At 54.3% G+C, this 13,796-nt stretch overlaps 1 long non-coding RNA gene across 1 annotated transcript in view; it reads left to right on the top strand.

Moving 5' to 3' along the window:
- Positions 1-13,796, top strand: part of LOC146403038 (uncharacterized) — a 122,930-nt gene that overhangs the window by 56,002 nt on the left and 53,132 nt on the right. The window lies entirely within an intron of this gene.

The following is a 13,796-nucleotide window of genomic DNA, read 5'->3' as shown; positions in this document are numbered from 1 at the left end:
AAGTGCCTGTTTCATCTGGATGAGAGACTCCAGGGGAGACACGCGCTGTAAATCATGGGAAAGAGGAACTTGGCCTTTTCCTTGCATCCCCCCCCAGGCAGAACTGAGACTTCGGGGTGAAAGTGACAGGGAAGTGAATTTGGGTATCATGTAGGAAGTGTATTCTGGTGCTGGGTACTGCTGGGCGTTGGGTCTGGCTTCCTGGGAGACTTCTCTCTGGAAGCGAGTGGTCAGAGGTGGGAGAAAGGAAGCCATGAGGAGATCTCCAGTGCTGGGTGGAAGGCTGAGGTTGGTTCTTCACCCCATGCTCCACTGAGCTGGAGTCTTCCTGTCTCAAGGCAAAGGCTGCTATAGGGATGGAGAGGGAACCGTCTAGCTGGGGTTCTGTGTCCCCCATCTGTCAACCAAAGCAACCCTATTTCGGCTTATATGGTAGGATTCCCCAAGTGATTTATTTTGGAAGAAGGGCAGGAGACACGTTCCACTGATGCTAAAAAAAAAAAAAAAAAAAAAATCCTTAATCTCTAAACTAGGAGCTCATTAAATCCCTGTGAGTCTTAGAAGTAATCATTTCTAGGATTCTGGGACTCGTTTTTTTCCTATAAAAACAAGCCCATTAAAGTTACAGCATAAGCCTTTGTTTTGCACTCTTAAATCCAGATGTAATTGAGAGCAAGAGTTAAAGAATTACAAGGGTGGCAAGATAATGGATCGAGATGTTATTTGTGTTGGTGGTTTTTCTCCTCCCCATCCCTCCCCCGCATCCCGCCACCCTCCATCCTAGGCTGAGAACAGAGAGCCCCGCCTTTGTGCTCCATCACCTCAGGGCAGGTGCTGGGAGGGAGGGCAGTTGGTGAAGCCTCAATTAGTTGTCCCCTGTAGACAACTGGTCTTTCAGGCTTTTGCTGATTGAAAGCTTGGGATTATTGAGGGGGTTGTGATGAAAGAAAAGGGAGAAGGAATGAAAGAAAGGTGGTTGGGTCGGTCCTGGGAAGAATGAGGAACCAGCAGAATTCTAGAGGGTAGTGTCTGCTGGGTGGCTCCCTTAGGGAGACTGAGCCCCAGGCATCCAAGCTCCTTTGATCCACTGAAGCCACATTGCTGTCAGCCTCTGGGGGTGGGGATGGTATTGGGGGGGGTGATCTACAGTGTTTCTCAGACATTAATGTGCATGTGCATCACCTGGGAATCTGATTCAGTGGACCTGGAGTGAATTCTGAGGTTCTTCCTAACACGGTCCCTGTGGACGCCAATACATCTGGTCCTCAGACCATACTTGGAGCAACAGGGAGCGCAAAGGGTCATTCCCTTGTTTGCTGGACACCATCCAAGCCCTCCAGACTCTTGTACATGCTTAGGACAGGGAAGACCCTCCTGGTCGTAATGGAGCTGGAATTTTCCACATCAGCGCAGCATAAGGAGATGAACCATCAGTTGTAATTTGATTGGAAAGAATCACAAGCATCCTTGAGCTCGTGATTGCCAACGCATAGCCATTGTCCAGGTTAAGCTGCTTCCCTGTAGGAAATTCAAAAGTTATTAACCTTCTCTTGCTCCAGGGTTGGAATCCAACTGTGTTCCCTTCCCAGGGTGAGAAATCACACAGTTCTTTGTTAGTTTTCCGAGTGGTACTTGAGCTGGAAGCAGAGGGCTCTTCTCCCCCTCTTCCCCACCCCAGGGGGCTTAAATCCCTTACCAGCTGATTATCTTAATTTCTTTGGGTGGAATTTTATCTGTTCCCTATCTTGCTCTTGCCTGGAGGTACAAAATCCACCTCTTTGTGCCCCTCTCCACCAGCCTGGGATAAGAGATAAATTTAGGAGCCTCAAAGGAATGGAATGAATACAGCAGGCTCCCTCCTCTCTTTGTCTCTTTGGGAACCAGTGATAATGGATAATGTCAACTGCTCATCTCTGCTTTGTTTGCTTGCTTGATGTCTTACCTGGGAGTATACATCCTTTTTTTTTTTTTTTTGTGCAAAGAATGGAGAAAAGCCAACCATTCCCATTCTAGCTAACCTCAGGGAACTCTTCTTAAAATCGGACTTTGCTCCTTTCCTCAGAAGGCCTAAACACACCTTTGTAAAGGGAAGAGTCTGTAAATCCTCCTTGCCTAGAAAGTAACTCGGTGCATTTACCTGGCATTTTAGACTTTCAAAAGGATCTGGCATAAATCAAAACACCAACTTGTGCCAGAAACAGTGGCTCATTCAGTGTCCCAGCAACTCGTAGGAGCAGGTATAATCTTCCTTCTCTCTTCGTCCACAAAGATTTAGGCAAATGAGCCTTCCCAGTTCAAGCAAGAGCTGTAGAAATAAAAGCAGGAATGTTCATTGCAGAAAACAAAAACAAACAAACAAACAAACAAAAAGAGAAGTTTAAAGGGATAGTAAGCCGGAACCCTGCTCCCTTGGCCATTGGGGAAGCCCCAGAGGGTGACTTCACCCCTCTCGCTCTGAAAGTGACAGATGGAAAGTGCGCGGTAACAGTGCCTGCGGGGGAGGGAGCACCTCAGCCCTGAAGAGCCACCACCGGCCACCGTACCACCACAGGAGGGATCTCTTTCTTTGGGCTTTTAGTAAGTCTGTTCTCCGGGAAGTGGGAAAAGCAGGTTCAGCCAGTTTCAACTGTATCTGAAAAATTTCAACACATATCTGAAAAGGAGAGAGAATTAGCACCAGGCTGTGCCCAACGTGGGAAAGGAGGTGATAGGTCCTGTCTGGCAGCTTTGGCATCAGGATACTGGAGTCTTGTTTAGCAATTCCCTGGCCAACTGTGAGCTTCTGGCCAGGACCTTCCAGGCTCTTAGCCTCAGTTTCCCTTTCAGCAAAATGGAATGATTGGACAGGATGCTCTCTGACGGCAAGAACTGGTTTTCCAGCTCGAGAAGGAAATGGTTCCTTTGCCTAAGAGGCACTGTGACCTGTTTTTCTATATGGGCCTGGAGGGTGGGAGGAGGTGGGGAGACACACACACACACACACACACCCTGGGGTTATCCTGTGCCAGGTGCTGGGGATGCAGCAATGAGCAAGATGGACACAGTGCTTCGTCCTTGATCTCACGGAGTCAGAAAAGGCAGAGACCGAACAGGTAATTAAACAGTTACGTCTTCACTGAGGTTAGAACAGAGCCCGAAGTGATAGGAAGGAGCAAGCATGTGAAGGGCAGAGTGTTCCAGGTGGAAGGAACAGCAGGTACAGAGGCCACGGGCAGAAACACGACTGCCAGGTTGATGGGCATAAAAGAAAACCTGAGCGGCACAGGCGAGGGGAGATGGGTGGGCAGTGACACCTCTGTCATCGTCTGGCTCTGGCTACAGAATTCTCTTCGGAGGCCAGAGACTGGGCTAAGTGCCCCTCTGCTTCTTCTGCTCACCCCATCTCGCACGCACGCACGTATGCCCCTGCCCCTACGCTCATCCACACACACCAGCCCGGGGGAGCCTTAGATAGAGCTAGGCGGGGCTTTGCGGTAGATCATTCCAGGCAGGAAAATCTCTGTTCTTCTCCCCCCGACTCCTACCGGAGCGGGGACCTTGGGGTCTCGCCCAAGGAAAGGAAGCACTGCTTCCTGGTTTACGTTGAGATGGGAAAGACTTGCCCAAGAACAATGGCGTTTTCACAAAACACCACTTTGTTCTGGTGAGACCAGGAGGGGGTTTCCTTCGGGACCTAGCCTGGTCCCATTGCCCCAGCCTGCCAACCACAACAGCTACATGGCGTTCTCTGGGACCAGCCTTTCATCTGAGATGCTAGCTCACGCACAGCTTAACCCTTCAGACCCCACCCTGTCCAAGCAGCAGCATCTCAGGGCTCAAAGAAGTCTCCCTGGAGATCCCAGGACATGCTGGCCTGGGGAGTCTATTGGGGGAATCAATGGATGACCTGACCGTCTCTTTTCTTGTTTGACGGGACCTTCTGGAAATGGGGCTCAGATCTGTCCTGGGAGGGTCTCAGCTCAAAACGCCTTTGAAGCATCAGAGTCAGAAGGTCATTTCTTTGTAGATGGGGAGACTGAGGCAGAGCAAAGGAAATGAGTTGGCTGAGGCCCCGTGGAGAGTTAGTGGTGGAGCCGAGGCAGTGATCCAGGGCTCTGACCCTCAGACCCACACTCTTCCAACATTCTGTTCTTCTCTAGAGGAGCAAACAAACGTTTGGGAGGAGAAGGGGTTAAAGCTACCTTGGAGAGAGAGAGAGATGCATCTACAGGGCCCCGGAGTGTCTGAGGGAGGTGTGCAGGGGAAAGGGTGTGTGATGTTGGGAGCTGCACTTCCTGGTGTCACAGACAGTGGGGGTGACTCCTGTAACCACTCAGGCATGCACGGCTGTTAACCACTCAGGCATATGCACGGCTGCGTCTCTGTGAATCGCTAAGTGGACCAATTTAGCGAACAATCCCGTCTGTCTAGAGGGGGACATTAATGGGAAGTGAATGGGCGGATAATTACGTAGTCAGAACAATGAGCTAGAAGAAGTTTGCGTTTGCTTTTCTCCAACTGTTGTTTTCACATTCTGCCTGGCAGAGAAACAGGCTCAGGTAAAGAGCAAATGTTTCTCACCCTAGTAAAGCAGTGTGATGGTGGTGACAGTTTGGGGGGACGGAGTGTTCGCGTTGGGGCAGGTATCGCTGACAACTGTGTGGTGGTTCTAGGCGTGGTGGCCTAGATGGTAGTAGTGCCATGTTTCGTGGGGTTGGTTGCAGTCCTGGTGACTTTGGTACCATTTACGGTTACGGATGCTTTTGGTGATGTTGGCGCTGGTGGTTCTCGGGGAGCAGTGGTGAGTACAGTTTGGTGATGATGGAAGCCACGATGGCGGTGGTGGTGGGTGATGTGACAGCGATGGCGGTATTGCTGATCCAGTGGGAACAGTGAGAGCGATGGTGCTAGGCATGGTGGCATTGGTATTGGTGATGGTGGTGAAGGCAAGGGTGGTGCTGGTGGTGCAAACGATGGCTACAGTTTTGGTAGTGCAATGACCACGGTCTTGGAGGGTGTGAAAGTGACCGTGGCCTTGGTATAAGAACAGTGTAGCTGTTGTTGGTCAAAATAATTTTCATGATGCCTTGTGTTGGTGATGATGATGGGGTGGTGGGGTCAGTGCTAATGGCGGTACTATTTTGTTTTGTTTTTTTTTTTTGCCCCACCCATTGGCATACGGAAGTTCCCAGGCCAGGGATCAAACCTGTGCCACAGCAGTGACCTGAGCCAGAGCAGTGATCCTTAACTGCTAGGCCACCAGGGAACTCCAGCCGTACTGTATTTGATAATATTGGAGACACCTGCCTGTCTTAGTTGGTAGAACTGATAAACTGGTAGAACTAGCTGTCTATGCTGGAGGGGACGGCTATCTTTGGGGGTCAGTGAGTATGGCGCTGAGAAACAGATCTGTTACTAGGAAAGTGGATGAGAGGGAGGCCCAGGATTGCTGAGCTGGAGAGAGCTCTAGTGGGCAGGTCAGCAGGAAACCGGCACATGCGGGCATGCCCACAGTGGGGGCCGCACCAGGCTGGCAGGGAGGCAGCCGTGGTGGCCGTGCAGGGGCTCACGTAGCTGGCAGAACAAGGGCTGAACTTCCTGCTGACTCAGCAGAGCAGGCTGGGACTGATTCTCCTGGACTAATGTGTCTTCTCCCCAGGATTAGCTCACTCAGCTCTGGTTGGGGAAGGGGGAGGGAGGCGGCCTCTCCCCTGTTCCCGGGGCTTAGGGGCCCTTGGGGAGGCTGCAGGCCAACTGTGGGGCCCCAGCAGGGCAGTGACTGACCCTGTGTGCTTTTGACCTTGTTCCCAGTGGGCCCTCATTTGATGGGCAGGAAGCAGGGTACCCCGGGGGTCTAGGACTCTCTGTATACTCAGCCCGCCCCGTGCAACCCCCTCCCCGTGGTTGTTTTACCCTGCGTTCAAATCCCAGCTCTGCTACACAGAAGACAGCCCAGCCTGGGGTGAGGAGAGAGCTCTGGAACCGTTTAACCTCAGTTTCAGGTTCCGCACGTGGTAGCTGTGTGACTCTGGGACAGTCGCTTGCCCTCTCTGTGCCTTGGCTCACCGTTTGCGAGACGGTGGCAATGACTGTGCAGTCACAGGCTGTTGTGAGATCAGATGAGTTAAGGCCTACAAAGTGCTTGTGGTGGTGGCATGGAGCTGGCATTCAGAAAGCGCTTGCTCTTATTCTCATACTGAGAGTTGAGTTACTTTAAGAAACTCTTAAGCTCTCTTTTTCTCTCCAGCGAAATGGTGATCGTCCTTCATGTGCACACTTGGTGTGAGAATTGAGGGTGAGTCAATGGATGAAGATGCTGGTGGTTCCCGTCCTTGTTGTTAGTACGAAGGGCAGCCCCGGTGTCTCTCCTGGAGCGGGGGGCTCACATCTCGTGGGATTTTGGATCCCTGGAGCGATGGATGCTTAGCCTGTGGCTCCGGATCTTGTGCCAGGACTGGCTGCCTCCTGACATGGGAAGCAACTCCTCCTTGTGATGGCAGGATGTGAGGAGGTCAGCCGTCCAGTTTCTAGCCCTTTGCTCCCCTCCCCTGCCCCAACCCCAGACCCATACCCAGGACAGGGACGGAGAAAGGAGACGAATGTTCTGGAAGAGTCTTCCCATGCTGAGGCTTCTGAGGAAGCTTTCCTCGTTTTTCCATCCCTGCCTCCCTTTCTCTTTCTCTTCCTTCCCGCCCTCATTCATTCACTCACTCATTCATTCCTCCGCAAGACACGGAGGTCATGGGGTCGGCCCTTGTCTCTGAGAGAATCTAGCTCCAGCTTCAGTCAAGCCTTCAGTGAATGATTCCAAGAAGAAAGGGAGACAGCATCAGATGAAAACGAAACTTTTCTTTGCTTTAAGGAAAATGATCAGCAATGATGCTGCTTGGATACCATATAATCCACACCTAAATAAAAGAACAACAGGATGAGTTGTTTTGTTTTCTCAGCGGTAAAAGAGATAAAAACTACACGCTCCCATGGAGTTTTTTTTTTTATTATATTTCAGGTTCATTGAGTTGAGTCCACTCTGCCAATTTCATTTTTCCCCTCTTCCCAGATTCCCTTCCTCCCTTCCTCCACCCAGGAATCTACTCCAATAAGGATGTTAAAAAAAATGTGTCCTGGAGTTCCCTTGTGGTGCGGCGGGTTAAAGATCTGGCATTGTCACTGCCTTAGCTTGGGTGACTGCTGTGGCATGGGTTCAGTCCCTGACCCAGGAACTTCCACATGGCGCAGGTGTGGCAGGAAAGAAAGAAAGGAAAGAAAGAAAGGAAGAAAGAAAAGCTTTAAAAAACACATCCTTAAAGTGTGTTTGTCTTCATAAAATACACATTTGGGGGGGGTTCCTATACAAAAATGGTCCTGTGCTGTCAATCTGCCTGGCCCCCCATTTTCTCATCCAACACTGTGATTTTGAAGTCAGTCCAAGCTCCTATACATAGATTGATCTGTTCCTTCTTGCTCCGGTGTCGTATTCCATTAGAAGCATCCCCACACTTCCCTCATTCATTCCCTCGAGCCATAGACACATCACCACCGCTACAGCCCCAGAGCGTTGCTGAAGCGTTAAGCAGAAAGCCTTTAATGATGGGCTCGCCCAAAGTTCCCTGCGGTGAAGTCGCTCTCGTTACGGGAGGGCATGTTGTTATTGCTTCCACCAGTCCTTTAGGCTATAGAGTTTCCCTAACATTTAATTGCACAAGCGCACAATTCAGTTGCACAAGCGCCTCTTCTTTACTCTTCGTTATGATGTAGCACAACTCTCTCCCTGATGTGCTACTGATGCTCATGATGAGCCGCGTCCAGTGCCGGACACAGGACTGAAGAGATGAATTTCGCAAGGCCCCGTGTGCTCCAGGGGCTCACCATCTGCAGAGAGTTGAGGCCAGGGGGATGCAAACTAGCCAGTGACCAGTTCTGCTGGGAGCGGGCAGAGCTCCCTGAGAAGGGTTTTGAAAGTTGAGTAGGAGCTCCTCAGGTGGAAGGCGGGGGAATGGGGCAGAATGTTCCGCATAGAAGCAGCGCCCTATGCGGAGGGTCAGAAGTGTGTGGCTGCTTGGCCCCCTTAGGAAACTTCGTGGTTTTGTTGCCGCTGAGGCAAAGGATGTGAAAGGGAGGAGGCGAGAGAGAACAGCTATGTGTGTTGCGTTCTTACTCTGCGCCAGGCACTGGGGCCGTGGGTAAATACAGAAGCTCTTCTGAGCCACACGACACGCTAGGGAGACACATGATGGTTCCCTTCCAATGGCAAAGGGGACGGAGGCCCGAGAGGTTGGTAACGGGCCCACAGCCACCCAGCTTCTGGGGTCCCCAAGAGCTGAAGCCAGGCCACCTGGGTGCGTTATTACACGTTATGCCCTCTGAAAGAGGAGGAAGGCGAGGAGGTCAGCGAGCTGGCAGACGGCCTTACATGCCAGCTGAGAGCTAAGGAGGAAGGCATGGGAGCCTCACGTAAGAGCCGGGCACTGCGGTGTGAGTCCCCAGGAGTGAGTAAGGGCGTGGGCCAATGCGGTGCTTGAATGTGTGCACACAGGTGTGCCTGAGTGAGTGAGGGTGCCAGGGTTACGTGTCTGTGCCACAGGGCAAGTCCCGCTAGGACTAGGTGAGAGTGTGTGCACACGTGTGTGTGTGAGCCTTGCATGTCACTGTGGGAACCTCTGACTGCCCATGGGCCTAATCCTGGGTCCTTTGGGCGTGAGACTGGGCCTTGGTGTCCTGCCATCATGGGGCCCCAGGGAAGCTGTCAGAGCCCATCAGCCTGGCCTGGCGTGAGGGGTCTGGCTTTGGCCTCGGAAGCCGAATGGGTGCACATCAAAGGCAGGCTGAGCCTGGGACCAGTGGGGCAGAATAATTTAATGAGGGTCCAGGGTGGGGGCTCTGTAGCTGGTGGGGGCAGGAGGGGGTACCCATATGTCCCCTGGGGCAGCTCCCAGGCTCCACTGCCAAGCATCTGGGGGCTGCATGCATGTTGGGGGAGGGAGAGGCTGTGCTGGATAGCTGGCCATGCTTCCCTCCTTCCCTGGGCAGGCAGTGGGGTCGGGGGTGGTGGTGCAGCTGAACCCTAGATCCAGGCTCCCCACTCCTGCCTGGGCACTAATCTAGCCCCTAGGTTCCCCCAGAACCTCAGGAGAGCCAGACACCAAGTCAGGCATTTTCATCTCTCAGGCCATTCTGGTGTTGCCAAGAGGTGGGACACACAGAGAACACTGCTGGATCAATACGTCTAAGCCCCTTGGCTTACGAAGGCATGTGTGTGTGTGTGTGTGTGTGTGTGTGTGTGTGTGTGTGTACATGTGATGTCCTTTTGTGAAAGCTTTGGGTTAGAGGGAAATGTGGGAGGCCCACTGGTGGGTTTCTCTAGGCACGCTGTGGTTAGACACCTGTGGATTCGGGGGCAGGGGTAGGGGAAGGGGTTGGGGATGAGGATTCGTGTGAGGACAGAGTGGTCTTTGCCAGGAAGCAGCTGTGACGTGGCAGAGCAGATCCTTGTCCTCGTCTTCAGGGTCCTGGGCACCACACCAGCAGCCCCTTGAGCTCCTCTGACCACGGCATCAGAGCTGGCTCCTGGGGGCTCCTGTGATCAATATCTTTTCCTGGCAAGAGCCTCCCGTGGGTCTCAGGCCCACCCGCAGCGTCAGACTCAAACTCCTCCACTCGCCACGTAAGGCTTCCTCTGAACTCAGGGTCTATCATCTGAACCCATGCGCAAATTGGGTTTTTTTGACTGTCACAGGACTGACAGCCAAACAGAGATGCTTTAGATAGTACAGAAAGGCTCTCGTTTGTTAGACACAAACCCCGCCACTCCCCCTTGCCTATACTATCCCATCTTACCCATTTCTACCACCTGCTTGGCCCCAGAAAGCGCTTGAATTTGGGACCCTGGAGCCTGAGCTCTTTGAGAGAGAGGTTGTATGTTTCCTACGTCATAATCCAGCACATAGTAGGTATTGGTAAATATTTGTTGAATTGCTTTACTCCAATTAGCCTCGTCTCCTGTACCTCCAGCCCACCCTCCCTTTCGGCCCACACTTGTGCTGGCCTCCATTCCCTGAAACACAATTTTCCATCTGGAAAGCTTCTTGGTGAACTCAAGATCAAGTGGCCCCTCCTCTGGTCCAAGGTGGCTGCTCCCTGCCCTGAGCTCCCACTATGCTCTGTCTGTCTCTGTGTTAGAGCCTCCAGCCCCTGCATCATCATTATTTGTTTACGTGTCTGGTCTGTCCAGCTTAGAGCATCTGGTAGAAGACTTTGACAGCTGTCACTGTTCATGGACTAGGCTTTGGGATTAGTCTGCATTAGATATACACATTAGTTGGCTTACCAACTTTGGTAAATCCCATTAGCAGCTCTGGGTGCTTTACCCCCAAATCCTGGCGCCTTGATCCTCATCTTCAGTCAGTGTTGGAAGGGCCATGACTCAGGATCTGGCCCTTTCAGGGAGGAGCATCCCCTCTGTGGCTCCAGGCAGAAGACAATATTAGCTCACAAGCTGGGACCAGCCCTGCCGCCAGCCTGGCCGGGCCGGGTCGGACCACTCCTGGCCCATGACTTGGCACTTTCTGGAGCTACCTGCTGGGTTGGCCAAGGCAAGTTGCCTGGGCCTGTGGGGAACTGTTGGCAGCAGCCCACACTTCCCAGGGCTGCCGATGGCTATGCCAGGGTGCACCCACGCCACACCATGCTGGTTTCAGGCACCCCCTCTTAAAGGCTCCCACCCCAGGGTCTAGCCTTAGCTGTGCAGGGTCCCTACTCAGGATCAGCTTATCTCTTCTGCACCAGGAGGGTGGGTACCTGTGAGTGTGGGAGTGAGGGAACGTGGGTGTGAGCATGTGTGCGTGAGTAGACAAAGCGAAAGGATCATGTGTGAGTGAATGTAGGTGAATGTGCACCGAGAGTGACCACGGATGACCACGTGTGTGTGTGTGCAATGAGTGGACAGGTGCAATGCCACGTGTGCAGGCATACAATCCAGCCGGGGATGTGTGTGGTGGGAACGGCTGCGTCCGTGTGTGCATTCACAGGTTGGTGTGTAAGCATCTCTGGTTAAGCTGTGTGGTGTGTGAATACGTGTACATGTGACTCTGCGGGACCACAGAGATGGGAATTTGAGTCCTGGTTCTGCCACTTCCTAAATACGTGACAACTTAAATAAGTCCCTTCCCCTCTCTCTGTAAAAAGAGACAAGAGGGTCTCCTGGTTCCCTCCTGGCACCGATAGTCAATGACCCGTTTAGGAGTTGAGCACCAGTGTGTGAGAGTTGTGTGTGCACTTGGCAGGTATGTGTGTGTACGTGCATACGTGTGTGCCCACGCAGAGTGGTGCTGTGCAAAAGGCATGGCTTTGAATTCCGATTCCACGTTTGCCAGTTGTGTGGTCTCGGCTCAGTCCCTTTCCCTCTCTGAGCCTCAGTTTCCTCATCCGAAGATGGGGCTAGGGATTCTGCCAGGGCTGCTGTGGGGACTAAGCAATACCATCTGCGACAGGTCTAGCTCTGAAGGTGGTTCAGTTCCTCCTGTGAAGCTGGCGCCTCTGCGTGGGCATGTGTGTGCCCGTGGACCGTTACGCTCATGTGCTCGACTGTGCGGCTTGGTCCAGAAAGCGGGGTAATTGACCCAGATCACTCCCGCCCTCTGGCTTGGTACACAGCCACCCAGGAGAGGTAAGCGCTAGGCAGTCAATTTCCAGCTACCCGCCTGGGCCCATGTGATTCTGAGGGCTCCCCAGTGCCCCAGACTGTCTGTCACATGGGGGCAGCGGCCTGGAAAGGAGAATTGGTGTGGGCAGCACACAGGCCTTCTAAATCCGCTTAGTGCCCACCCCACCATCCGGTGTGTTTGTGACTATAGAAATTCTTCCTCTTCTTAGAGGGTCAACTGCCTGCCTGGGATGATGGCTGAGCTGAGCATGAGCCCCTGAGCCCCATGCCCATCTAGAAGGAAGCTTCCGTGGGGGGGGGGGGCAGGAGGAGGTAGGGCCCGTCCCTCAAAGAGCTCCCCGCCAGAGGGAGAGAACCAGGAGAGTCGGGCTGGAATGGGTGGGGGTACGGAAGGTTTTCTAGCAGGAAGGGGGCTGGAGGGACTCGTGGAGGCTGGAGAGGACCCGGAGAACACGCTGGGCAGGAGGACATGTGTGAACAAGTGTGGGGGGATGGGAATGAGCACTAAGACTGTGGGGGTGGGGTGGGGGGGAAGGACAGGGAGAGTGGGGTGAGGGGACCTTGGAGAATATTAAATCCCATTCTTCCTTTTTCGTGGTCAGGAAAGGAAGGTAAAGAAGGGAAAGGACGTGCCTCTGGGCAGAGAGGTCACTCTGCTTCCCAGGTCAAGTTTAAGGTCTGCCTCCCATCCCAGGCTCTGAAGCGGGGTGTCAGGCTGAGCTGCCACAGGCCCTGCTGTAGCGGGTCCCTTAGGGGTCTTGGTGAACAGGGGCAGAGGCTGAGCAAAGGTGTCTGCCTTCAGGCCAGTGGGACATTATTTCCAAACAAATCTAGAAGAGCTGCTAACACCTGGACCTAATCTGCCAGGGCAGGTCCCAAACCCATGCCTTTGACACCCACAGAAGATCCCCGAGGCGGGAGCACATATGCTGGGTGGGCCTCCAACAGCCACACCAGAGAAAGCCCCCACAACCTGACCTAGAGAAGAGCATCTCACCCAGACTCTGAACGCGGAGGAACCAGCCCCACACGGGGACCAGCTGCATCTGGATGGGCTTCCATGGCGCAGGGAGAACAGCCTGAGAGCCTCCCCACAATTCCAGCCAGAATCTCAGCGAAGACAGGGTCCCACCCCGCGAACTCTGAACGCTGAGAAGATCCCAGCACTGGACCGGATAACATCGGATTGGCTTCCAACCCCGAGCACCCCTCCCGTATCCCCACAACCTGACCCAGAACTCCCGAGCCGAACAGACTCAGCCAGTACCCACCTCCCCGTCCCGCCCCCAGTCCATCCTCAGTTGAGCTCATCTTCAGTGAGCTCATCCCCGAGAGGTTTTCCGAGTTCCAAGGTGTTTTTCTGGGGAAACCCGTGGTCATCCGTGGGGATGCCTGGAACGGGGAGGGGCAGGAGCCTGGGGTCGCGTCTTTTGCGGGAACGGGTGGGGATGCGGCCTGAGGGATGGGCTTGGGCCCGCGCGCTCGTGGGAGGTGGGGTGGGAGTCGGCGGGAGGGTGGCGGTGGAGCAGCAGCCCCCCCGGAGCTGGCCGGAAACCGTGCGCCCAGCGAGGCCCTGCAGATTCCGCGCCGCGCGCCCCCAAACAGCCTGCGGGGCGCTGGGCGCGGGGCCGGGAAATGCGGCGCCGGCCCTTGAAGCGGCCCCAGGTCGGGCGGGGGCGGCGGGTGGCCGCGGGCACCGGGGACGCGGAGCAACGTGACCGCGCGGCCCGGCCGTGGCCTCTGGTCCCCGCCGGGACAAGGCGGCCTCTGTGCCGACGCAGCTGATCCCAAATCCCTTCCGGCTGACAGTCCGCGCCGGCTGGGGCCCGGCGGCGTGGGAAACGGGTCGAGTGGGGCCGGGGGCGAGGGGGCGCGCAACGCTTCCGCGGGCGCCCCCTCTAGAGGCCGTGCGCTCCCGCAGGGTATTGCACTAGCTCAGGGGGGCCAGAGTGACCGCACTTCCCAGGCCGGCAGCCGGAGCCTCCCTGGCATCCTTAGACTGTCGTCGCACGGCCCATGTCTTGGTTAAAACCAGGGTTCGAAACTCGTCGCGGTGATACGCTACATATATTGCCGAGAGCTGAGCGGCGTTATGGTCCCCATTTTATAACGTGGACCTCGAGGCTCAAAAAGCTGAAGCCACCTGTCCGAGGTC

This window comes from Sus scrofa, chromosome 6 (assembly GCF_054392235.1).
Source record: "Sus scrofa isolate SSC_HxYL_T2T_F1_AM1 chromosome 6, Sscrofa_HxYL_maternal_Yorkshire_Landrace_v2.0, whole genome shotgun sequence".
Lineage (NCBI taxonomy): Eukaryota > Metazoa > Chordata > Mammalia > Artiodactyla > Suidae > Sus > Sus scrofa.
Note: the sequence above shows the minus strand (reverse complement) of the source record. Positions and strands in the feature narration are given on the sequence as shown.